The sequence below is a fragment of the Microcaecilia unicolor genome, chromosome 1, assembly GCF_901765095.1.
Source record: "Microcaecilia unicolor chromosome 1, aMicUni1.1, whole genome shotgun sequence".
NCBI lineage: Eukaryota > Metazoa > Chordata > Amphibia > Gymnophiona > Siphonopidae > Microcaecilia > Microcaecilia unicolor.
Genome location: NC_044031.1, coordinates 609,759,078 through 609,783,506, shown reverse-complemented (window position 1 = coordinate 609,783,506; position 24,429 = coordinate 609,759,078). Strand labels below are relative to the sequence as shown.

The 24,429-nt window shown below is 40.6% G+C and overlaps 1 protein-coding gene across 1 annotated transcript in view; it reads right to left on the bottom strand.

Annotated features, from left to right (window-relative positions):
- ADGRB1 (adhesion G protein-coupled receptor B1) overlaps positions 1 to 24,429 on the bottom strand; it is a 474,869-nt gene that overhangs the window by 449,289 nt on the left and 1,151 nt on the right. The window lies entirely within an intron of this gene.

Sequence of the window (24,429 nt, the reverse complement as noted above, 5' to 3'; positions counted from 1 at the left end):
TTTTTTTCTTTTTGTTTTCTCATGTCTGCGCATTAAAGACAGGATAGGAGAGGTTGTAGCAGCCTGCCATGCCCCAGGAATATCATTAACATGGCATGCAAATAGTACTTATCCCAGAAATAAGCAGTGGATTTTCCTAAGTCCATTTTAATAATGGTCTATGGACTTTTCTGTTAGGATGCTATCTAAACCTTTTTTGAACTCCGCTAAGCTAACTGATTTTACCACAGTCTCTGGCAACAAATTTCAGAGTTTAATTACATGCTGATTGAAAAAATATTTTCTATGATTCATTTTAAATTTGCTACTTTGTAGCTTCATTGTGTGCCCCCTAGTCTTAGTATTTTTGGAAACAGTAAACAATAGATTCACATCTACATGTTCTACTCCCCTCAGCCTTCTTTTTTCCAAGCTGAAGAGCCCAAGCCGTTTCAACCGTTCCTCATAGGGAAGTCATCCCATCCTTTTTATCATTTTCATCGCCCTTCTCTGTACCTTTTCTAATTCCATTATATCTTTTTTGAGCTGCGGTGACCAGAAGCCAAATCTTTACTATTCTACCAGTTCAAGTATGCATAGATGTAGACCTCTGACAAACCTAACTGGAAGAGCCCTTTTCATTGTTTGAGAGGAAATATTATATGTTTGTCACACAGAATTAATATTTCCAAGGTCACTGCATGAGTCCTTCAGTCAGTTTCGTGTTCAAGAAGCAATTGGCAACAAAGAATGACCAATCAGACTACTGCTTCTTGGAGAGATTAGGTTTAAGGTTACATAGCTTGACTTCTTTTCTGACAAACAGAAAAGTGGTAGCATGCAGAATCACAACATTTTAATGCTTATCTTCTCACAGGAGGATTTAAAGAAAATATGAACATTTCTTGTATGCTGGAATGCTGCAATTTTCCAGCAGATGCTGTTGTCTGAGTACTGAAGGACCCATTAGTTGCTGCTGACAACCTGGTTTCAAGGGTCGCATCCCAAACTCAATTCAGAAGAACAAGAAATCAAACAAACATGAAGGGGGGGGCACAGTGCCTGTCTTTAAAATGGTGGTGTTTAAAATCAACTCTGACTGAGCATTAATGGACACCCTTTTCCACTCAAAACCATAATTCATTCACCAATAGAGTGATGAGACACATAGAACCGCTATACATTAATGTATATTATCCATTATATGACCATCAGGTGGCACTATTCTATTTAAGAAGGTTCAGGTAAAATGGGAAAATATTTTCTCTTATTGCCTTTCCTTTGAATGTTGACTGGTTTTTGCATAGCTACTGTTCTTACTGATCCTTCACTAAAGAAATATTTCTGTCCTTCTTTCAAGCTGTGACCAGCTGAACACATTCTATACTAAATATAGTTTTAAATTCGTACTGCATCTTTGAGTTTGTTGGAACAAGCTCATTCTTTAATATAGATCATATGACAGTAGAATACATCAGGCATTCTAAACACCAAGGAATCGATATTCAAAGCACTTTAAATGGCTGGGAGAGGGATATTCAGCATCACTTAATAGCGCTGCTGAATATCCCCTCTAACTGCCCATGCTGAAACTGGCTATTTTGTGGGTAGTCCAGGGAGGAGTTAGGGTGGAGTTAGAGCAGTGCAGAAACCTAGCTCATTAGCAAAGAGGTTCAGTCTGAAAACTGGCTGAGCAACCACATAAAATTAGGACAGTAAACTAAGCTGTCCTAACTTTCATATCAAAGTCATTCTGAGTATCAGCCAGAACCCAATTCACTTCCAGGTGATGGCATGAAGTTCTACCAACCCCTTACTTCCCTCACATCCCCCTCCTGGAAACACCCATAGCCACCTTTTCCAATCCCCTTCCCTCCCAATCCCTCAACCCCCACCTGGAAGCACAGCAAGACCTCCTTCCCTCCCACCTATCCCCAAAGGCTGTGAAAGATCTCTCCCCTTCTGATGCCTGCTCCCCCTCCCTCCCCCCAGAAGCAAAGCAAGAATTCCTACTAGATTCCCTTCCATTGGTGAGGATTCCGCTAGAGGTCATGGCAGTTATTATAGAAAGGCAGCTGCAATGGACAGGAGTGAGTAAGCATTGCTCTGATGTTTTTTTGAAGAGTGGTACATTAAATGATGCAAATAAATAAATAAATTTCACTGATGGACCACCAGAGAAATGGTCAGATAAGCCCACAACCATGGAGTGAGGGCTTGCTGTTCTGATGGGTTGGAGGTGAGGGGAAGGTTAAAAGACTAATGGGGACAGTCTTGCTGGCTATTGGGAGGGTGGGAGGGGGAAGTGAGCATTGGAAGGAGCAAATAATTATTTGTTCATTAATACCAGTTAGCATCTAGTTATTATGTTTATTTATTTATTTATACACACAACTGACACTATTCTATAAACTGTGTGTACGTAAATTTGGGCATGCAAGTTTATAGAATTAGGGAGAAGGGGTCTGTGTACTTAGAATTTTTTCCCTTAGTCACAAAATGAGAGAAAGTCTTTAGTACAATAGAGTCTTAAATGAGAAAATGCCTTTTCTACATTAGGCTTTATGTAAGCAGTACAACAGACAGGCAATGCTAATTTTTCAAACTAGATTCACCACCAACTATGATACATTTTGTTTATCTATTTATTTATTTAATGTATTACTCACCTCTTTCAAAAGTCCTGAAGTGATTTATACAAATTAAAATTATACAATTAAAATCATACCATACAAGTCTCTTACAACAATTCTCAATAAAATAAAATGACCCATCATAAGATCCCTCCCTCCTGTCCTCAATCAACCTTCCAATTCAATATATAAGCTTATATTGGATAATTCCCACAAAATCATACCTGACCCCCCCCCCCCCCCCCCCAATATTCCTTATACTAATCATCCTACAAACCTCAATTAAACCCAGAATCCTTAGGGAACAAACTGGGGAAACATGAAGAGTATATAAAGACGTTTGAGATTTTCTTCATAAGACATCTCATGACAAGGCTCTGCACTACACCATTTCTAAAGCAACCATATTTCTCTAATTAGATTGTAAGCTCTATCAAGCAGGGACTGTCTCTTCATGTTCAAGTGTACAGCGCTATGTACAACTAGTAGCACTATAGAAATGATAAGTAGTAGTAAGTAGTAGTAAAAATAGTATTATACCATGGAAAACCTCCATATTTGTACCTTAATGTACCTTAATTGTATTAATGATCTGAATTTCTCATCCCATTAATGGTGATCGCCATTGCATCATAATGTAAGCCACATTGAGCCTGCAAATAGGTGGGAAAATGTGGGATATAAATGCAGCAAATAAATAAATAAATAAATATTTCCTCAAAACTAATATAGCAACTACAATTCTGCCTAGCTTCTAAACATATAAACCAGTGCAGAAAATGAATTCATCTCTTCAGAAGAGAGGGAAGCCAAAAATACATACAAAGCCTTTTGCTAAACAACATAATTGTGCTAAAATGGATTAATGTTCCTAGAATGCCCCATCTGAAAATTACTATCCTCAGTCCAGTTCAAAGCATCTGCAGTCCTCCATACTATGCATGCTTATAGCAAGATCGAGAGGTGATGTTTCCAGCGGCACATATAGATTTTGACAGGAAACCAGCATGTGTGCATTATTATAGAGGCAGTTCTATAATGGGGTAGATATGTATGCATTAACTTCTCCCCAATTCTATATATGGCACCCAGATTTGTGCACCCAAATTAGCGTGCTCTCGAAATGCAAGCACAAATTAATTGACTGAGCCCTTAACCATCAATAATTGGGTGCTATCAACCAATTATTGATGTTAATTGGCATCTAAAAAATGTGCATGCACGTCTGGTTGCCTGCTATTTTATAAGGAAGTGTGCCTAACTCCCATAGTGTGTATTTCAAAAGGGGTTTGGCCATGGGTGTGTCAGGAGTATTTCAAAAAGTTGCATGAACAATTATAGAATACTGGCTCAGTGCACACAACTTGGGTACCAGCATTTACACCTGGTTTCAGCAGGTCTAAGTCTGTCACTTAAACTTTGAGTGCAGGAATTAGTGCTAAGCACAAATCTAGAAACAGTGCACACCCACAGAATCACACTTAATGCTGATCTTTTCCAACACCACTTTTTGAGTGAGATTTATAGAATGCAGCCGTATATGCATAAATATACAGACTGCTGACCTTGACATGTGCATGTGCATTCATTTGCATGTAAAATGTCAATATTCCCCCTAAACACTATTCTATAAGGGTATGCTTAAGTGGAATGATGCCTAAATACAAGAGGAGGGCAGTGCATGGGCAGGGCTGCTGCTTATACATGCATCTTTCAGAACTGCCACATTTGGATGTCCACCATTATACTGCAGGTACCTAGATTTTAAATGACCTATTGTCAGGTTACGATAGTATTCCACAATGGCATCTGGGTGTCCAGATGCCATTACAGAATAAGCTTTCAACCCATAATATCAGGGCACCTAAACAAAAGGTACCCATTTATAGAATTATCTCTTATGTGTATGTGTGTTATTCCCCCCCCCCCCCCCCCTTCTCCTAGTCAACCACACAAATATAACCACACACTAGGTTTAAAACAAAATGCCTTAAGTCAGGCAGGTCACACAATGAACACACCATTTTGGTCTCTACACAAGAACCTTTGGTGAGGTACATCAACAGGACTGAGGCATGAAAGCCCTATTTGCAAATTAATAAATAACTTGCTGCACAGAGAGCTATGAAACCCACTTTGAATTATGAGAAACTATGAGAAATCACGCCTTGAGAATTTCTGATGAACCTGAAGTACTTTCAGAACCATGGACAGCTCTGCAGAATGAATGCTTAAAATATGGAGCTGTAGTGAATGCTTTTGGTCTGTCCAGTCCTTTATTTAAGTTGGTCATGATAAGTACTATTTAGCATATCCATATGCACCAGCAGTGTGGGTCATAGATATGGGCCATGCCTCTGCTAGTATATTTTGACCAAGGACTCTACTGAAATGTACAGTTAGGAAAAACATTCTTGCTTAAGCCAGAGGGTGAAATGCGCTGAATAAATATCACTTATTACTGGTGAAATAAAGTGGGTAATTTATTCAGGCTGCCAGAAACTCATTCAGTATTCAGCCTGTGGAAACTGGAGTGAATTACTTAGTTTAGTATCCAGCAATGTGTAGCCTTTTATCATTATAAAATATTTCAGTCAGTTGATTAAGAATGCTACATTCAATGGGAATATGTTGTACATAAATCAAATTTCATGTTAAATCTTAAAAACTGAGAAATGGGAATGCTCACATTCAGTCATTCATATGAGGCATGGGAAGCAAGACAGCAGATGCAGTTCCTTTTAGTTTTCTACTTATTCTCTACTACAAAGTCTGTCTCATTATTTTTCCTCATTTCTGCAAGAAGTCACAAGCCCTCTCCAGTATTTTCTGCATTCTCCTACATAATTTAGGTGCCAGACCAGTTTCTTGTTAATTTAAATGTGATTGTGCTCATTGGCTCCCACAGAGGATCGCGTCCCAGTGTGACCGTGAAAAAAGGAGGATATTCATTTTTTGCTGATAATAGCGAATATCAATACTACCATTGTTGGAGATCCTGAGCACTCTTCCTTGTTTGTTGTTCACCACTGGAGCAGCCCTTGTGTTGGTGACACATGGTCCATGTCAGGTATTTTATTAATAAAGACTTTATTATTTACACCATTTGTTGACCCGCTATTTGTGCCATCTGTTCTAGTGTGGATCTAGTCAGCCTCTTTGTTTGTGTGCTATTCTATAGCATTGCACGCAATTTTTGGAACACCTATGCTCTTCCCCTGGTCATGTTCCCTTTTGAGTTGCACACAATAGTGTGCAAGAAGATATCCACCCAAATTCTAATAAGTGCAATTATTGACTGTTAAGGCTCATTAATTCATACTTGATAGCTTAATTACCAATTTAGTTGCATGTGAAACTTGACACTATGCCTAAATTTTGGTATTGATCTTTTGGTACCATAAATAGACTTCAGAGAAAAGTCACTTCATTAGCCCAACTACAATTCCATAGAATAAGTACATAAGTATTGCCACACTGGGACAGACTGAAAGTCCATCAAGCCCAGCATCCTGTTTCCAACGGTGGCCAATCCAGGTCACAAGTACCTGGCAAGATCCCAAAACAGTACAATGCAATAAAAAGCACACAGTATTATAAATATTTCAGTAGACAGTTTTTCAGACATACACAGTAATAAAGTAATTCTGAAGACTTACAAAAAAAACCTTAGCACATTACGGTTTCAAGAATTCTAAAGCAAAATATGCTTCATTTAATCAAATTAAACATCAAGTTCTTTGCACAGATGAAATGCACACCCACTCATACATCCATTGTTAATGTGCTTTTGATGTATAGAAATAAACAGAATAATGGAAGCCCAAGTTCAGGTTATGTTTCTGCAATATATTCTACTCAAATAAGATCTTACTGCACCTGAACTTGGGCTCTGGCAGTTTTAAAATTAGTTTTTAACTCACTGAGTTGCAATGAAGAACACAAACTCCTCTGCATGCGGGAAAACCAGTGATCCCAGTCCCAGGGTCCTGGACTGGTCCCAGAACTAGATAAGGAATTACTAGGAACAGGGATGATTTTGCCACAAGTTCCATGGCTAACTAGCTATGTTACTGGATGACACTTGAATGAACAGAAATGTTGGATACTTGAAATTATGCATCATTAGTGAGAGTATTACAGCTCAATCTGTACATCATTACCCAGCTTTAGTGACCTTGGTGTGGTTGTAAGCATCTGTGTGCTGATTGAACTGAAGATACTTGGAACTGATATTGAATTTGTGAGGGCTGATATTTCAGTTACTGAAACCTCGGTGTGAAGAGAAGCAGTATATTTGTGTTCTTATCCCTGAGTTTAAATAACATTTAGACCTGGAGAAACGAACTCAGGATAATAACTTGACAGCTTGCCCATTAGGGCAGCAGCTACTTCTGGAAGAGTAGTCTAATAGTTGGCATGGTGAGCTGAGAGTCAGGGGAATTGGGTTGCATTCCCACTGCAGCTCCTTGTGACCTTGGGCATATCACTTAACCCTCCATTGCTCCCAGTATAAAACTTAGGTGCTGAGCCCACTAAGGTCAGAGAAAGCACTTGTATATAAAGAATACACCACTTTGGTTATACCACAGAAAGGTGGAAAATTAAGAATCAAATAATAATAATAATCATTCCGATGTCTAAACTATCTGAAGAGCTTCCAAAGATGGAGATGGCAGGCTGTAAGCTGTTATCACTTTTACCCATAGGCTTTCTCCTGCATGAAACTGTGGATCAGAAAGGGTGATTGACTTTTGTTCTTCCTTTTTCACCACTGAAACCAATGACTGAAGCTGATTGACAGAGAAAGGATTTATCCTACAGTTTAATCTCATCCTTTACATGAAAGGAAACACCTACTTGAAAGCAAATCACCTCTAGGTTAAAAAGAAGCCAAGAACAGAACAAATAGGTCATCACATTCATGTATAAAACACACACTGTTCAGGTCTTATTTACAAACCCTGACATATCATTTAATTAATCTGACCCAACTCTATCTGCTTTCAGCTTATTTTCAACTCTCCCAATTTAAGACACAAATTAGCTAACCCTATTGCATGTACCAGAATATTCTGTGGCACAATTTACTGCAGCTTCCGGTTATTCTACTTCAATGAACATGCTACCTGGACAGGTTCAACAATGAGGAGAATGAAGGGCAGGGACGCACAAGACTTCCCACACTGAATTAATTGTAACTTAGGGTAGAGGGTTATGGTGAAGGTTATGATGTAGTATCCACTAAAATATATGAAAGTATAGGATGTGGAAATATACAATCTTTAGATACTGTCACTTTACACTGATTTCCACTGATTGAAGAAATAAAGGTATTCAACCATAGCACCGTTCTATGATTAAGAAGGAAAAAAGGCCTCATAGAGCTCCTAGATTATAGCCATCTATCGGAGCTAAAATGAATCTATGCAAACCCTCTGTTCATCATTGGCCAAAAACCTTCAAAAGTGTGTGGTGTTTTGATATCCTTCACACAATTATTTAAATATAAATTGTTAGAGATTTCTATCTCACTGTTGTGCTCCAACAAGCTACTCAACATGGTGATACAGTGAATATATATGGTTCAAAAGAACACTTATCTTTTAAACTGCTTGCACTAAGAAATTCAACGATTCCAACTTGTTCCTTCTCTCCCATCGCCCCAAGCCAACGGTGGCCAGCATTTCGTCTCGCTGCGTCAGGGTCTTGGTGGAGGGACTGCTTTGGAACCAGGTTTTCAGTTTGTTGCAAAGCAGTCCCGCCACCAAGACCCTGACGCAGTGAGACGAAACGCTGGTAAAAATGGGCCTCAGCGCACATCAAAAACACACACTGATGCTAGTGCAGCTTAGTAAAAGGGGTCCATATACACTAACTTATAGAATAGCACCTAAGAGCAGTTAAATACCCAACTACCATTTACCCCATTTTGGATGCCTAACTTCCATTTGAGCACCTAAAGTCAGACATCTAACTTGCGGCATAGTATATAGATTTAGGGGACAGTGCACGTGTGGATTCAGCACCTTGCAGACAGCCTCACTCTCTGTTGCACCACCAAAGATCTGTAGCAGTAATTGAAAAGAAAATCTGAAGGAAATATGTTACACTGATGAATGAAAGTTGTTTTCACAGAACATTATGATCATCTCAGGCTCCCCAAAGCCAGTGTTTCTTTCAATAAACCAGGATGCCAGTCCTGGTAGACATCCAACTCAACCCCTCCCCCTTGCATCTTATAATTCCATGATTTGTTTAGATTGGATTTATTGGCTACTAAAGCACCTTTCTTCAAAACATAAGCCACACAAACTCAGCAACTTACACACCTGCAAAGCACACTCACACGGTTCTCTTTGATGGAAGATCAGGCAGCACATTTCTGCCACCTGGACTCCGTGAAATCTCCCAAGGTGGTGAGAGCAAAGGGAATTATTTCACTCTGATCAACCAAAGCACAAAGACATAAAGTGACCTTCACTTGGACCCACAAAGAGCCCATGGGAGAGTGGGGTTTGAGCACACATCCCAGATACATTTCTGACTGGGAGCTCAGTTTTCCAAGTACTGGTTTACACCTCCTGCCTGAGGAAATTATTACAGCACACCACCCACCAGCTTCTCTGTCAGCAATGTCTTGGCCTGCATCCCATTCTCATTTATAATCCCACTGAATCCAACATTCATCTTCCCTGCATAATGCCTTAATGTTCAATTACTTAGCACTAGTTTGATGACTAAAAGTTCTGCACACAGGCTTAGGAGAAACATGTTCGCTCCCAGTAGTCTGCAGAAGCCCACTGCAAATGCTTTATCAGTAGTGAGCTCCAGCCCACATGCACTGCTCGGGAACAGGTAAAGAAGGCCCTGTGTGAAGCTGCTTTACTTCAGCAGGTGTTACTATGGAAACCGCAAAGCAGGTGACAAAGGTTTTGAAATCTGCATTCCACTGGGTACTTACAAACTGGGTAAATTCATGGATTAAAAAAAGCGAGGGAGCATTTTATCATCTGGTCTCCTAGAAACGTCTGAATGAAAGGATTAAATTCATACCCTTTACGTCAGTCCCGGCCAGTAGGGGACATATCGTGCAGCTCCTCCACCACTGTCATCTGCCATTATAACCTACTGGTTAGAACAGCAGACTGAGGATGAGGGAAGCCAGGTTCAAATCCCACTGCTGATCCTTACCTTGGGCAGGTCATTTGATCCTCTATTGTCTCAGGGGACAGGAAAGTGTCTACTGTACTTGAATGTAACTTTCCTTGAACTACTCAGAAAGGCATGAGCTAAATCTAGATCACTTTAATTAGGTAACCATGAAAGGTTCATTATTAAAGTAGAATTTCTTCACTGTACAGATATAACTAATGATGACAGACATTTTCTGATCATGGTTAACTCCTCTGTGCTCCGAAGAAACCCAGGAGTGATTCAAGCGCTGTGCAAGGGGAGTCTTACTTCCATTTCTGTCATCTGATTTGCAGGATATTTCATCTTGCCTTCTGAGTAAGGCCATACCCTTCCACAATGAGAATGAGAAACAGTTATATCTGGTCCACAAGGACAGGAGCTTCAATTCAATTTAGATTCTGTTTACATGTTCCCCAGATCTTAAAGAATGTGGACTCTGTTTGGTCTAAAGCATCATGCACAATGGGATGTGATAATGTCTCTGAAGATTTAGGTGCTCAATTTCAAAGCACATCTCCCTGATATTGAAAACTATTTAAACGGCCAAGAATGGCTTTTGGCCAGTTAAACAGCGCTTATGTGCCTAACCGTAGATATTCAGCAGGAGATAACTGGCATGTTATTAGTGGTGGTGGAGCTTTCATAAGATAGGAGGGACAGCTGTCTAACAAGCAAGATGAAGCAAAAAGCTTGGACACTTTAATATTACTAACCAATAAAAAAGTTTTCAAAAGTCTATCAGCAGGAGCACCTGGAGAGGTCAAGCAAGCAAGCAGAAATAGAGAGATCAACTACTACTTGCAATTCAGGTGTGACTAAATTCCTGATTTGTAATATTTTATTTTTAAAAACGTAGCCAAACAGGAAGAGGATGGAAAATGAATGTTTTAGTTATATTAGCTATATTTAGATATATTAGTCATATCATTAATGTTTTAAATAGGCCAAAATGTTGTTTAGAGGAAGACGATGCTTCCTTTATAAGCGATGAAAAATAACATTTTTTTGCTTTATAAATACCTGATTTATATGTTTTCATAGCTCTTTTCCAGTCCGTTTGGAAGGATGAATCTTGGGAATGGCACCAATGATGTTCTAAGTTCTGACAAGTTGTTTTTATTTTTGCCAAGTCATGTGTATACCATTTAACCCTATGATTAGGTGGAATCTCTTTTCTCACTAGGGGATCTATCGCATCCCTAGTTGAGGAAAGTATATTAGGTCAATTGGTATAAGATTGTAATGGATCAGAAAAGTCAAATTTGAGTTGCGAAGATACAATTTGCCAAAAATTATTGGGCCCAGTCTTAAGTACAGTGAGAGGACAAGTTCACAAGCAAACATTTTAAGAGAAAGTGTAAAATCAGAAATAAAATGATCTGACCAGGGGATTGGTGACCAATTAATATCAGAGATACAAAAATATAAGGAATCACAAGATGAGGCTATCAAATCTAGACAATGGCCCTTCTTATGAGTAGGTTGAAGAGGCTTAAGCACTAAACCTACTGTATCTAAAATGGCCATAAATGAAGCCACATCAGGGTCAGCTTTATCCTCAAGATGTAAGTTAATATCACCGAAAAACAATAATGCAAGAAAACGAGAAGCTTGGCAGAGCAGAAATTCTAATAACTGATCATGAATACATTTCCAGCTACAAAGAGGACGATAAATTAAAATTAACCCAGTACTATCCACCAAATTGGAATCCATTAATTTACAACATAATATTTCTAAAGCAGAAGTGGAAATAGAATCTACCTGAAAAAGTTTTTAAAACTCCTTGTAAATCAGTGCAATGCCACCACTTTTTCCATAACTTGCAGAGCTCTTCTGAACTCACTTAATGATCTGGTAATTAAAGGATCAGTTCAGTAATGCTTGAGGAAGGGTTTGGCCTAACGCTGACTTATGGTACATTGTCTTGATAGCTAGATTTGCATATTATTAGAATTTGCTGGTGTGTAGATGAGTTTTATAGTGTTTTGTTATTATTTGCAACTCGCCTTGGGGTTCTTCTAATAATAAGGCTAGAAATAGTTTCATTATCTAAAGAAATTAGAACATGCATCAGAAGACAGGGCTCCAACATAATAGCTCAAGTCCACCTGGCCTGCTCACCCCTGCAACTACACATCCCATCATGTTATCAATGCCCTTACATATAAGACGCCTATATGTGTATTTGTGGTCCCTGTCAGTTTAAGAGGCTAAGAAAGCCATTAACACTTGGAGGAGTAGCCTAATGGTTACTTTGATCCTGGGGAACTGGGTTTGATTCCCACTGCAGCTCCTTGTGACTCTGAGCAAGTTACTTAACCATCCAATGCCCCAGGTACAACTAAGTACCTGTATATACTATGTAAACCACTTTGAATGTAGTTACAAAACCCACAGAAAGGCAGTATATCAACTCCCATTTCTGTTTCCCTTCCCTCCTCTGCAACCAGGCTAGAGCAAACAAAGGCCTTACACTATATGGCATTCTTTATCATGTTCCATAAAGTTCACGCAACAAAGCCCGTTAATTAAAACATGAATATTTAAAATGGTTTCCATGGGCAACAGCAGAGGCAGAGAAAGAAAAATTTAAGAATGAGCAAAAACAGAAAACAAAGTTGTGAGGCCTGACAAATTTGGATGATGTCTTCTGAAAGAGGCACATTCAATTATTTAATTGCTGAATGAGTGCATTTTCCCAGCTGATGTTAGATATTTGGTTGCAGCCTATGAAATTAAAAAAACAAATGATATGGGACCATGTAAAGGAAAGTCTAGAATTTTAATTAAAGTGTTAAAATGATTCAGTGATTGTTTCCTACTGGGAGAAAAAGAAGGGTGTGTATCTGTAGAGCCTAACTGCTACAATTAAGGGGGTCTTTTACTTAAGCTTAGCTCGAGTTATCTGCGGCAGGGCCCATTTTATTCCTATGGGCTCTGCTACAGATAACTCGAGCTAAGCTTTAGTAAAAGACCCCCTATTGGTCTGAATTTATATGACTGCATTATTGTCAGTGTTTCTGCAGGGTAGACTGCATGCACATAGGCTTCACCTACGGAAAGAAAAAAAGAACAGTGCCATGTGCTAAAGGGATCTTCTCAGAGACTCTTGGGTCCCTCTTGCTCAATTAACTTGTGAAAACAAGGTTTGTCACAGTGCAGCAGAGCTGACAAGTGCCTTGTGGTAAGAAATTGGTCGCACATAATCGGAACAATGGCCTTTGGTCTGTGAAGTTCAGAGGTGTGCATGCTCTTTCCTGTACAGGGAATAAAGCTCAACAGGGTAAAGTCAAAGATCCCATCAGCCAACACAAATATTCAGGTATTATTGTAAAATAAGGAAAAGTGCAGTTGATCAAGTATTTGCCAAGTGTTTGGAATGATGCCAACGTTCAGCACTTGCTGAGCACACACCAAACACAACTTCCGTGGAGGACTAAAGCCCTTCATTGAATCCATATTCTAGAGGACTGTTTCACACATTTTTCAGTGTCATCTTGTGTGCCATGTTTCACATTACATTTTAAAAACTCTTCCTCCACTAAGGTGGATATTTTAGAAGCTCTGGAGCTCTTTTAAAAGAAGCGGTAGGGCTACTGTGCATGTAGCGTGTGCCGAATTGACACTACTGCCCGGTTAGCACACCCAACTGGCGGTAATTTCGAAGTTGGTGCACCCTCTTTCCTGCAGTAGAAAATATGTTTCTGTTTTCTACTGTGGGGGGGATGGGACATTCCTAGCGGTAATTGGCAGCGCAGCCACATTGGCGCATGCTGCATGAATACTATATGTGTAGTGCGTGAGCCCTTACTGCTAGGTCATTGGGTGTCGATTGGGTGTTTTAATTTTAGCGCACGGCCCTTTACTGCCCCATTAAAAAAAGCCTTTTTTTTTCCCAGCTGCGGTAAAAAATGGCCCAGTAAGCGCCAAAAACATGTGCCCACACTACCACAGGCCATTTTTTACCTTGGCTTAGTAACAGGACCCCTCTGTTCTTGTTTTGAACATTTGAAAGCTGGCATTTAGACATCTGTATTGCATGGACGTCCAAATCCTAATTTTACAAAGGCAGGGTATGGATGTCTAATACTGTAGTATGTCCATATGGCATGGGGGCTTGGTCTGGGCTTGTTTTGTGTGGGACTAGAGAGGGCCCAAAATATGGACATCAAGTTCCAATTACAGATGAGGAAGGGACATCCAAGTCTAAAAGATGAACATCCATATTTAGACCTAGGACTTTGGCATGTCCATGTTACAGAAATGTGCTCTGACTGACCAGTTCTCTCCTGAATGGAGATAAAGAAAGTCACAGCAGGTATTTCTCTGTCCCTGGAGTGCTCATAATAATAATAACAAAGAGCCACAGTGGAATTATAGCAGATGGGCTGGAGACAGTTTTTAGGATGGGCAGGAAAGGGCTTCAAAAGAAACTCCAATAATTTGGAATTTGAAGGCAGTGCCAGGCAGACTTTTATAGTCTGTGTCCCACAAATTACATGACAGATTCAGATAGACTGGAGTGGGCTCCAGTCTATCCGAATCTGTCATGTAATTTGATGGTAACTCCAGTAGTTGGAACATAAGGACAGAGCCAGGTGACCTTCTACAGTCTATGTCCCAGAAATACCAAATAAAGACCATGATCAAGTATATAATTTCACATTCATTGTTGATTTTAATCTTGAATTGATAATGAATGTGACTGTTAGGCAGACTGGATGGACTGTTCAGGTCTTTATCTGCCGTCACTTACTTTGTTACTATCTCTGCTCTGGCTCTTAAGTGGCTTCTTTAGCCATTAGGCTACTCCTCCACATAGCAGTCTCTTTGGCCATTTTATAATATGGATGTTCATCTGCCGCCACAAAGAAGTCTGTGTCCCTCATTTTACCCCATTCATAATTTGGACATTTCAGTTTGTAAAATGGATGTTCATTAGGCTATCCTCCACATGCAAGTCCATATCATGTGTATTTCCGAACAGGCTGTATGCTGTTCTAAAATACATGTGAGATGGATGTCCATTTGTGATATACTGACTTGGACATCCACATTCTGAGTTCAAAGTCCTTTCTAAAATGCCCCTCCACATCAACGATCCACTAGAATTGATGGTTTGGAGATATCAGTCATTTAAAGACTTGCAGTCGATGCTGACACAACATAAGGCTATTATAATGAAAAAAATGTGGAAAATTCAAATAGAAATCTAACCTCAGTCAAGTATTACATCAGCAAAATATCTTTTACAAAATTCAATACAACTGTTTTTGGTTATCTGGATACAACCTCTACCATTACAAAGAATTTACTATCTGTCTCAACGAAGTGGCTCTGAAGGAGATGCTGCTCCTTTAAATATATCAACTATATTGGAATCATCACAAGAAGAAGCAGTTGGCAGAAACACAATCTAACTTATTTTCAAAAGGGAAGGACGCCCATCTTCCGACACAAATTGGGAGATGGGCATCCTTCTCCCGAGGTCGCCCAAATAGGCATAATCAAAAGCTGATTTTTTGCATTCTCAACTGCTTTCCATCACGGGGACAACCAAAGTTCACAGGGGGGGGGGGAGTGTCAGCAGTGTACCGAAGGAGGGACAGGGGCTTGATTAAGAGATGGGCGTCCTAGGCCAATAATGGAAAAAAGAAGGGCATCCCTCATGAGCATTTGGTCGACTTTACTTGGTCCCTTTTTTTTCACGACCAAGCCTCAAAAAGGTGCCCGAACTGACCAGATGTCCATCGGAGGGAATTGGGGATGATATCCCCTTACTCCCACAGTGGTCACCAAGGCCGTCCCACCCTAAAAAAAATTAAAATGCCAGCCTCAAATGTCATACCCAGCTCCATCACAGCAGTATGCAGGTCCCTGGAGCAGTTTTTAGTGGGTGCAGTGCACTTCAGGCAGGCAGACCTAGGCCCATCCCCACCACCTGTTACACTTGTGGTGGTAAATGTGATCCCTCCAAAACCCACCCGAAACCCACTGTACCCACATGTAGGTGCCCCCTTCATCCCTAAGGGCTATGGTAGTGGTGTACAGTTGTGGTGAGTGGGGGGGGGGGGTTTGAGGGGGGGTTGGGGGGGGGGCTCAGCACCTAAGGTAAGGGAGATATGCACATGGGAGCAATTTGTGAAGTTCACTGCAGTGCCCCCTAGGGTGCCCGGTTGGTGCACTGCAAAGGATGAAATGGGAATCACTTTACAGATGAGCTGATGGCTACTACAAATCACCTCTGTAGAAGATTGCTCCAGATGTTGGGTTGCACAGTAAGAAATCAGCCCTCAAGGTACTGAGTGAAGCAGAGTTCCAAACGGAATCGGGAGGAAACCAAAGCCTTTGTATACCATGGTACCTCTTTTATTGTTCTATTAAGGAATTACCCGAATATAATCTGCTATATGAGTATCTGAAATTATACTGACTCCTCGTTCATCTAGTAAAGTGTGAGTAGGTCTTTGCTTTGTCAATATTATTCCCATTTATATAAGACTCACCTGCTCTTCTCAAATCAAATTTGAGCTGATATCTGGAGTGAAGTCACTAAGGAAACCTACTGTAGCAGCATTTAATTTTCAAAAGGGCAACTATGACAAAATGAGGAAAATGGTTTAAAAGAATCTAAAAAGGTTGACCGCAAAGGTTAGGACTTTAAATCAGGCATGGACATTGTTTAAAAATATCATTGTGGCAGCCCAGACCAGAGATTTTCTACGTATTAACAAAGATGGAAAGAAGAGCAAATGACAGTCAGCATGGTTAAAACGTGAAGTGAAAGAGACTATTAGAGCCAAAAGAGAATCCTTCAAATAATGGAAAAAGGATATGAATGAAGAAAATAAGAAGCAACATAAGCACTGTCAAGCTAGATGCAAAGCATTGATAAGAAAGGCTAACAGAGAATATGAAGAGAATCTTGCCACAGAGACAAAAACTCATAGTAACACCTTTTTCAGGTACATCAGAACCAGAAAGCCTGTGAGGGAATCCTTGGGACAATTAGATCATGAAGGAGCAAAAGGAGTGCTGAGTGAGGACAAGGTTATATAGAGAGAATGAATAAATTCTTTGCTTCAGTCTTTACAGAAGAAGATGTAAGAGATCTACTTATACCAGAAATGGTTTTCAAGGGTGACGACGCGGAGCAACTGAATGAAATCTTTGTGAACCTGGAAGATATACTGAGCCAAATTGACAAGTTAAAGAGTGATAAATCACCTGGACTGGATGGTATGCACCCTAGGGTATTGAAAAAGTTCAAACAGGAAATTGCTGATCTGCTGTCATTAAAATCGTCCATAGTTCCTGAAGACTGGAGGGTGGCCAGTACAATGCCAATTTTTAAAAAGAGCTCCAAAAGTGATCCAGGAAATTACAGACTGGTAAGCCTATTGTCATTGCTACGCAAAATGATAGAAACTATTATAAAGAATAAAATTACCAAACACATAGACAAACATGGTTTAATAGGACAGAGTCAAAATAGATTTAGCCAAGTGAAACCTTCCCTCATCAATTTGGTTCATTTCTTTCAAGGCATGAATACACCTGTGGATAAAGGTGAGTCGGTTGATGTAATGAATCTAGATTTTCAGAAAGCTTTTGACAAAGTTCCTCATGAGAGACTCTGAAGAAAATTAAAAAGTCATGGAATAGGAGGCAATGAGGAGCATAATCGAATGTGAACGCCCATCTCTATGGGCGTTTATCTCCGAGGACGGGTCCGCGAAGGGGCGGGCCAGACCGTATTTTCGAAAAAGATGGGTGTCTATCTTTTGTTTCGATAATACGGTTTGTGCCGGGCAAATGCATTGCATTTGGGCGGATTTGAGCTGGGCGGTATCGGTTTTCAGCAATAATGGAAACCGAAGCCACCCAGCTCAAAAACGAACAAATCCAAGGCATTTGGACATGGGAGGGGCCAGTATTCATAGTGCACTGGCTCTCCTCACATGCCAGGACACCAACTGGGCACCCTAGGAGGCACTTGTAACAATAAAAAAATTAAAATACCTCCCAAGTCCATAGCTCCCTTACCTTGGGTGTTGAGCCCCCCAAATTCCCCCCAAACCCACTCCCCACAACTCTACACCATTACCATAGCACTTATGGCTGAAGGGGGGCACCTAAATGTGGGTACAGTGGGGTTTGGGGGTGGTTTGGAGCGCTCCCATTTAGCAGCACGTGTAACAGGTGGGGGGGATGGGCCTGGGTCCACCTGCCTGAAGTCCACTGCACCCACTAACAACTTCTCCAGGGACCTGCATACTGCTGTGATGGAGCTGGGTATGACATTTGAGGCTGGCATACAGGCTGGAAAAAAAGTTTTTAAAGTTCTTTTTTTTTGGTGGGAGGGGGTTAGTGACCACTGGGGGAGTCAGGGGAGGTCATCCCCGATTCCCTCCGATGGTCATCTGGGCAGTTGATGCACTTTTTGGGGACTTGCTCGTGAAAAAAAAGGGTCCAAAAAAAGTGACCCAAATTCTAGCTTCTGGCGCCCTTCTTTTTTCCATTATCGGCCGAGTGTGCCCATCTCTCCTCGGCCGATAAACACGCCCCCATCCCGCCTTCACCACGCCTCTGACATGCCCCCATGAACACTGTCCGTTCCCGCGACAGACTGCAGTTGGAGGTGCCCAAAATCAGCTTTCGATTATACCGATTTGGGTGCCCATGAGAGAAAGGCGCCCATCTCCCGATTTGGGTCAAAATATGGGTGTCTTTCTCTTTCAAAAATAAGCTGGTTAATATTATGATACTGCATTAAAAGGAATGTTTCATTCTGTTAGACTCAGTACTATAGCATCTCAACCTTCATAAGAGCATCAAGGCACAGAAGCTGAAGTGATACATGGACGTTAACAATAGACTTGGAAGCACCCAACATGAAGGAGATCATTGTGACACATGAGACAGAAGAAAGACCTCTAATTTCACCCAGTGTGGGCTACTGTCTCTATCCATTATGTCACTGAAAACCCTCTTTCATCTCCGGTTGATTGGGCTGTGTTGGCTTTGTAAGCAGGGGGGTTAATTTTTAATGTCCATCTCTCTCCTTTAACAAACAATGCTTTGATTTCTGTACATGGTCTTTTAATGTTAATTTTTTAGATTTTCTGTGGCTAAAACAAACAGGCAGTTTGTACTCCTTCAGCGGGGAGGGACGTGCCTGGTAGTTGGGAACTGGATTGGTCACTACTGGAAACAGGATACTGGGCTTGATGGACTTCCGGTTTGACCCAGTAGATCAAATTTTATGTTCTAAAGACTCAGTCATATATGGGAAGGTCCCTACCTGGTGGCCATTAATATCGTATGAACATCACTCTGAACCTCCTAAACTAAAGCATATGGATATATATAGAGAGGACAATATGGAGTGAGTTGGATGATGGGGTGAGTTGTAAATTGTACAACATTTTTGTGGTTTTGTCCTATATTTTGTAAATCAATCCAAGGCTGGTTGACAAGAGTAATTGATATACATATACATATGTATTTATTCAACATAAGCACATAAGCACCGCCATACTGGGAAAAGACCAAGGGTCCATCAAGCCCAGCATCCTGTCTCTGACAGCAGCCAATCCAGGCTTCAAGAACATGGCAAAACCTCAAAAAAAAAATATATATATATTTAATAATGTTCAATGGACTTTTCCTTCAGGAATCTGTCCAAATCCCCTTAAACTCCGTAAGGCCAGCTGCCGTCACTACATTCTCCGGTAACGAGTTCCAGAGTCCAGCTACACGCTGAGTAAAGAAAAACTTTCTCCTATTTGTTTTAAATCTACCATATTCTAGCTTCATCTTGTGTCCCCTGGTTCTATTATGTTTTGAAAATGTAAACAAACATTTCACATCTGTCCACTCTACTCCGCTCATTATCTTGTAGACTTCTATCATATCACCCCTCAGCCACATTTTCTCCAAGCTGAAGAGCCCTAACCATCTTAGCCTTTCCTCATAGAGAAGTCGTTCCATTCCATTTATCATTTTCATCGTCCTTCTCTTCACCTTCTCCAATTCTTTTATATCTTTTTTGAGATGCGGCGACCAGAATTGGACACAATATTCAAGGTGCGGTCGCACCATGGAGCGATACAATGGCATTATAACATCCTTGTGTTTGTTTTCCATCCCTTTCCTAATAATACTCAACATTCTGTGCGCTTTCTTAGCTGCCGCAGCACACTGAGCAGAAGTTTTCAACGTCTTATCAACGATGACTCCCAGATCCCTTTCTAGGTCTGTGTCTCCTAACGTGGAACCTTGCATGACGTGCTGTAATTCGGGTTCCTCTTACCCACATGCATCACTTTGCACTTGTCAATATTGAACTTCATCTGCCACTTGGACACCCAATCCACCAGTCTAGCGAGGTCCTCCTGTAATCTTTCACACTCCTCCTGGGACTTGATGACCCTGAATAACTTTGTGTCATCTGCGAATTTAATTACCTCACTAGTTACACCCATTTATAGGTCATTTATAAATATGTTAAAAAGCAGCGGTCCCAGCATAGACCCCCGAGGGACCCCACTAACTACCCTTCTCCATTGAGAATACTGACCATTCAATCCTACTCTCTGCTTCCTATCCTTCAACCAGCTCTTAATCCAAAGTAATACCCTACCTCCAATCCCATGACTTCTCCAGTTTCCTCTGGAGTCTTACACAAGGCACTTTATTTTTTTATTTTTGTTACATTTGTACCCCATGCTTTCCCACTCATGGCAGGCTCAATGCAGCTTACATGGGGCAATGGAGGGTTTAAGTGACTTGCCCAGAGTCACAAGTTGCTGCTTGTGCCTGAAGTGGGAATTGAACTCAGTTCCTCAGGACCAAAGTCCACCACTTTAAACACTAGGCCACTCCTCCACTCCACTTTGTCAAATGCCTTCTGAAAATCCAGATACACAATATCCACCGGCTCCCCATTGTCCACATGTTTGTTCACCCCCTCAAAAAAATGCAGTAGATTGGTGAGGCAAGATTTCCCTTCATTAAATGCGTGCTGACTTTGTCTCATCAGCCCATGTTTTTGTATATGCTCTGTAATTTTATTCTTAATAATAGCCTCTACCATTTTGCCCGGTACCGATGTCAGACTCACCGGTCTATAATTTCCCGGATCTCCTCTGGAACCTTTTTAAAAAATCGGCATAACATTGGCTACCCTCCAGTCTTCCGGTACAACACCTGATTTTAGGGATAGATTGTATATTACTAACAGTAGCTCTACAAGTTCATTTTTCAGTTCTGTTAGTACTCTGTGATGAATACCATCTGGTCCTGGTGATTTACTACTCTTCAGTTTGCAGAACTGACCCATTACATCCTCCAAGTTTACAGAGAATTTGTTTAGTTTCTCTGACTCGTCTGCTTCAAATACCCTTTCCAGCACCAGTGTCCCTCCCAAATCCTCCTTAATGAAGACTGAAGCAAAGAATTCATTTAATTTCTCCGCTATGACTTTGTCTTCCCTGATCTCCCCTTTAACACCACTTTTGTCCAGTGGCCCAACCGATTCTTTAGCTGGCTTCCTGCTTTTAATGTATCTAAAAAAAATGTTTCCAATGTATTTTCGCTTCTAACGCTAACTTTTTTTCAAAGTCTTTTTTTGCCCTCCTTATCTCTGCTTTGCATTTGGCTTGGCATTCCTTATGTTTTATCTTATTATTTTCATTTGGCTCTCTTCTCCATTTTCTGAAGGATTGTTTTTTTGCTCTAATGGCTTCCTTTACCATACTGTTTAGCCACGCCAGCTGACGTTTGGTCTTTTTTCCTCTTTTTCTAATATGCGGAATATATTTGTCCTGTACCTCTAGGATGGTGATTTTGAACAGCATCCACGCTTGATGCAAGTTTTTTTACCCTGTGAGCTGCTCCTTTTAATCTTTTTTTCACCATTTTTCTCATGTTATCGTAATCTCCGTTTCTAAAGTTAAACGCTAGTGTATTTGATTTCCTAAGTTCACTTACTTCAATGCCAATATCAAAACTGATCATATTATGATCACTGTTATCAAGTGATCATGAAAATGGTTTTAGAACTGTCAATACACATTAGCCTCACTCCTGAACTGAAATAATGGGGTGACCAAAATAATGAGAACATTGTGTGTTGCCAGTATTTTATGCCCTCCTAACTGCAAATTGTAGGCTGGGAGATGCTGACATACTTCAAGGTTTTTCCTGTGGCAGAGATTTTTCCGGAGAAGGGTTGTCATTTGGCCAATTACTGGTGATAACTGGTGGTCATATCCGTTACTGTGATCACTGCTGGCCACCTAGATCTTGAATTTCCCACACATATGGCACATCTTGTACACGATAAGGTAATAGGCTAATTCAACTGCCTTAGAAATGCTGACACATCACTATGGTTTACAGTCTGGAATGCCAAATTGCTGTTATAAAATGGCTGACACTGCATGCCTCTGACTCCTGGGATATCAGCACAGGGTGGAAGTTTTAGCAGTCAGTCATCCTCACCATTCAGTGAAGGAGAATTATTATCAGATACTCATTCTTCTGTATTATGAAAAGAGGAGAAGAAGGCATGAAATATGATAGACTACCAAAAGTTCTACCCTGCCCTAGACTGTGTTTCCACTCTGATGTATAAGTTCAATGGTCCAAACTTATGAATAATATAAATTAACAATTTATATCGTCTTTTATTGATGACATGTTGCAAAGAAAAGGTCACATCCTGAGACAGCAGCTCTAGTTGTGAAAGAGGTCATGATAATATGCAGCATTTCTTGGAGATTTCAATTCTAAATAATATAAAGATATGTAAAACAGGTATATATGGCCACTACTAGAAAAAGCTGACAGAAGGAATAAATGTAGACTTTTGGAGTTGCTCTTACTGACAGGATATAATGGCAGCTAAGTGACATTTTTGTGCATGATATTTTTCTGTTAATTTTTAACCTTCCTTGCTGTTATCTTCTGTGGAAGCAGTGCATGCAAACCTCTCTCATGAATATTCATTGTGGATATCCAGAAAACCTGACTGGCTGGGGTGCCTCCAGGACCAGGTTTGGGAACCACTGATCCAGGGGTTCTCTCATACTTCAAATTCTGGACACATGTATACAAATCACTCCAAATTTACAGGTGGAGTCTGTGGTCTCTTTCTAGCCCTCCTACCCACCCAAGCTACATCATCCATCTTTGACCAATTACTTTCAAGAAACAAATAATCCACAATGAAACTCACTAGTTAGCTGTGATTGTCCACAATACTGTCCCGACCACTGCACCATGTCTGGTCTATGGCATATAGGTCTCCTTTCTTCTTTGTTAGGCAGTGCCAGGGCCTGAAGCCTTCCTGTATATTTGTATCAGTTCTTTAGGGAGACAGGAAACCTAATGTGGATATGCATACCAGATGCTTGGGACTAACGTTGTTCTAGATCAGGGGTTCTCACCCCAGTCCTTGGGACACACCTTAGCATTACAAGATGTACGCAGCGCTGTACATATTATACGCAGGCACTTTCTCTGTCCCTAGTGGGCTCACAATCTAAGTTTTTATACCTGGGACAATGAAGGGTTAAGTGACTTGCCCAAGGTCACAAGGAGCTGCAGTAGGAATTGAACCCAGTTCTCCAGGACCTCAATACGCTGCACTAACCATTAGGCTACATGAGATAAATTTGCATGCACTGTTTCCATTGTATGCAAATCTATCTCATGAGTATTCATTGTGGATATCCTGAAATTCTGACTGGCTAGTTGTGTCCTGAGAATTTTCTAGACGAACCATGTAAAGACACCCAAATATTGCATATTTGGAAGGAAGTGCCACAGCTGCAGCACATGTCTTGTTGGTACATTATGGGGGAAATTATGTATAATGGGGACCTGCTTTTAGGAGCTGCAATGTGGCGTGGTGAGAGCCTCTTCTCTAATGGCATCTTGGTGTCCAGATTCCATTATAGAATTCTAATGCCGCCTGGCATTGGCATGCTTTATATTTACATATCTACAGGCCATAGCCTTGGCATAATTGCGGGCGCCTACGGTAAGGGTGTACCTAACAATGTATTCTGTAAGTTGTGTGTGTACATGGTAGCTCTGCCCATGGCCTGTCCGTGTGAATTGTCCCCTTTGCATTTGCATGCCTTGTGACACACACATGCCCTTACAGAAGAGGGCTTAGTCATTTTATTGCCACTTCTGTGTAAGTTGTACAGTTACCTATAAAGGGGGCGATTCTATATATGGCACCTAAAAAAATCAGTTCTGAAATCAGTGCCAACTAAGCGCATTCTATAATGAGTACCTAGATTTAGGCACAGTATATAGAATATGCTTAGTTGATATCTCAGTGTCTAAAACTCCGTGCATCCATGTACACCAAGGAAAATGTGGCAGGTAAATCCCGGCGCATACATTTACACTAAATTTTCGTTATATTCTAAAACTATGAGTGTACATTTTGGAACGCCCATGAAACACCCATTTCCCCACCCATAACCATGCCCCTTTTTGCCTGCATGCATTAGAAACGTGGCACATTTTGTTACAGAATACACTTAGCGAGTTATGCGTATAAATAAGTGCTGCGATTACGTGCACTGTTTTAGAA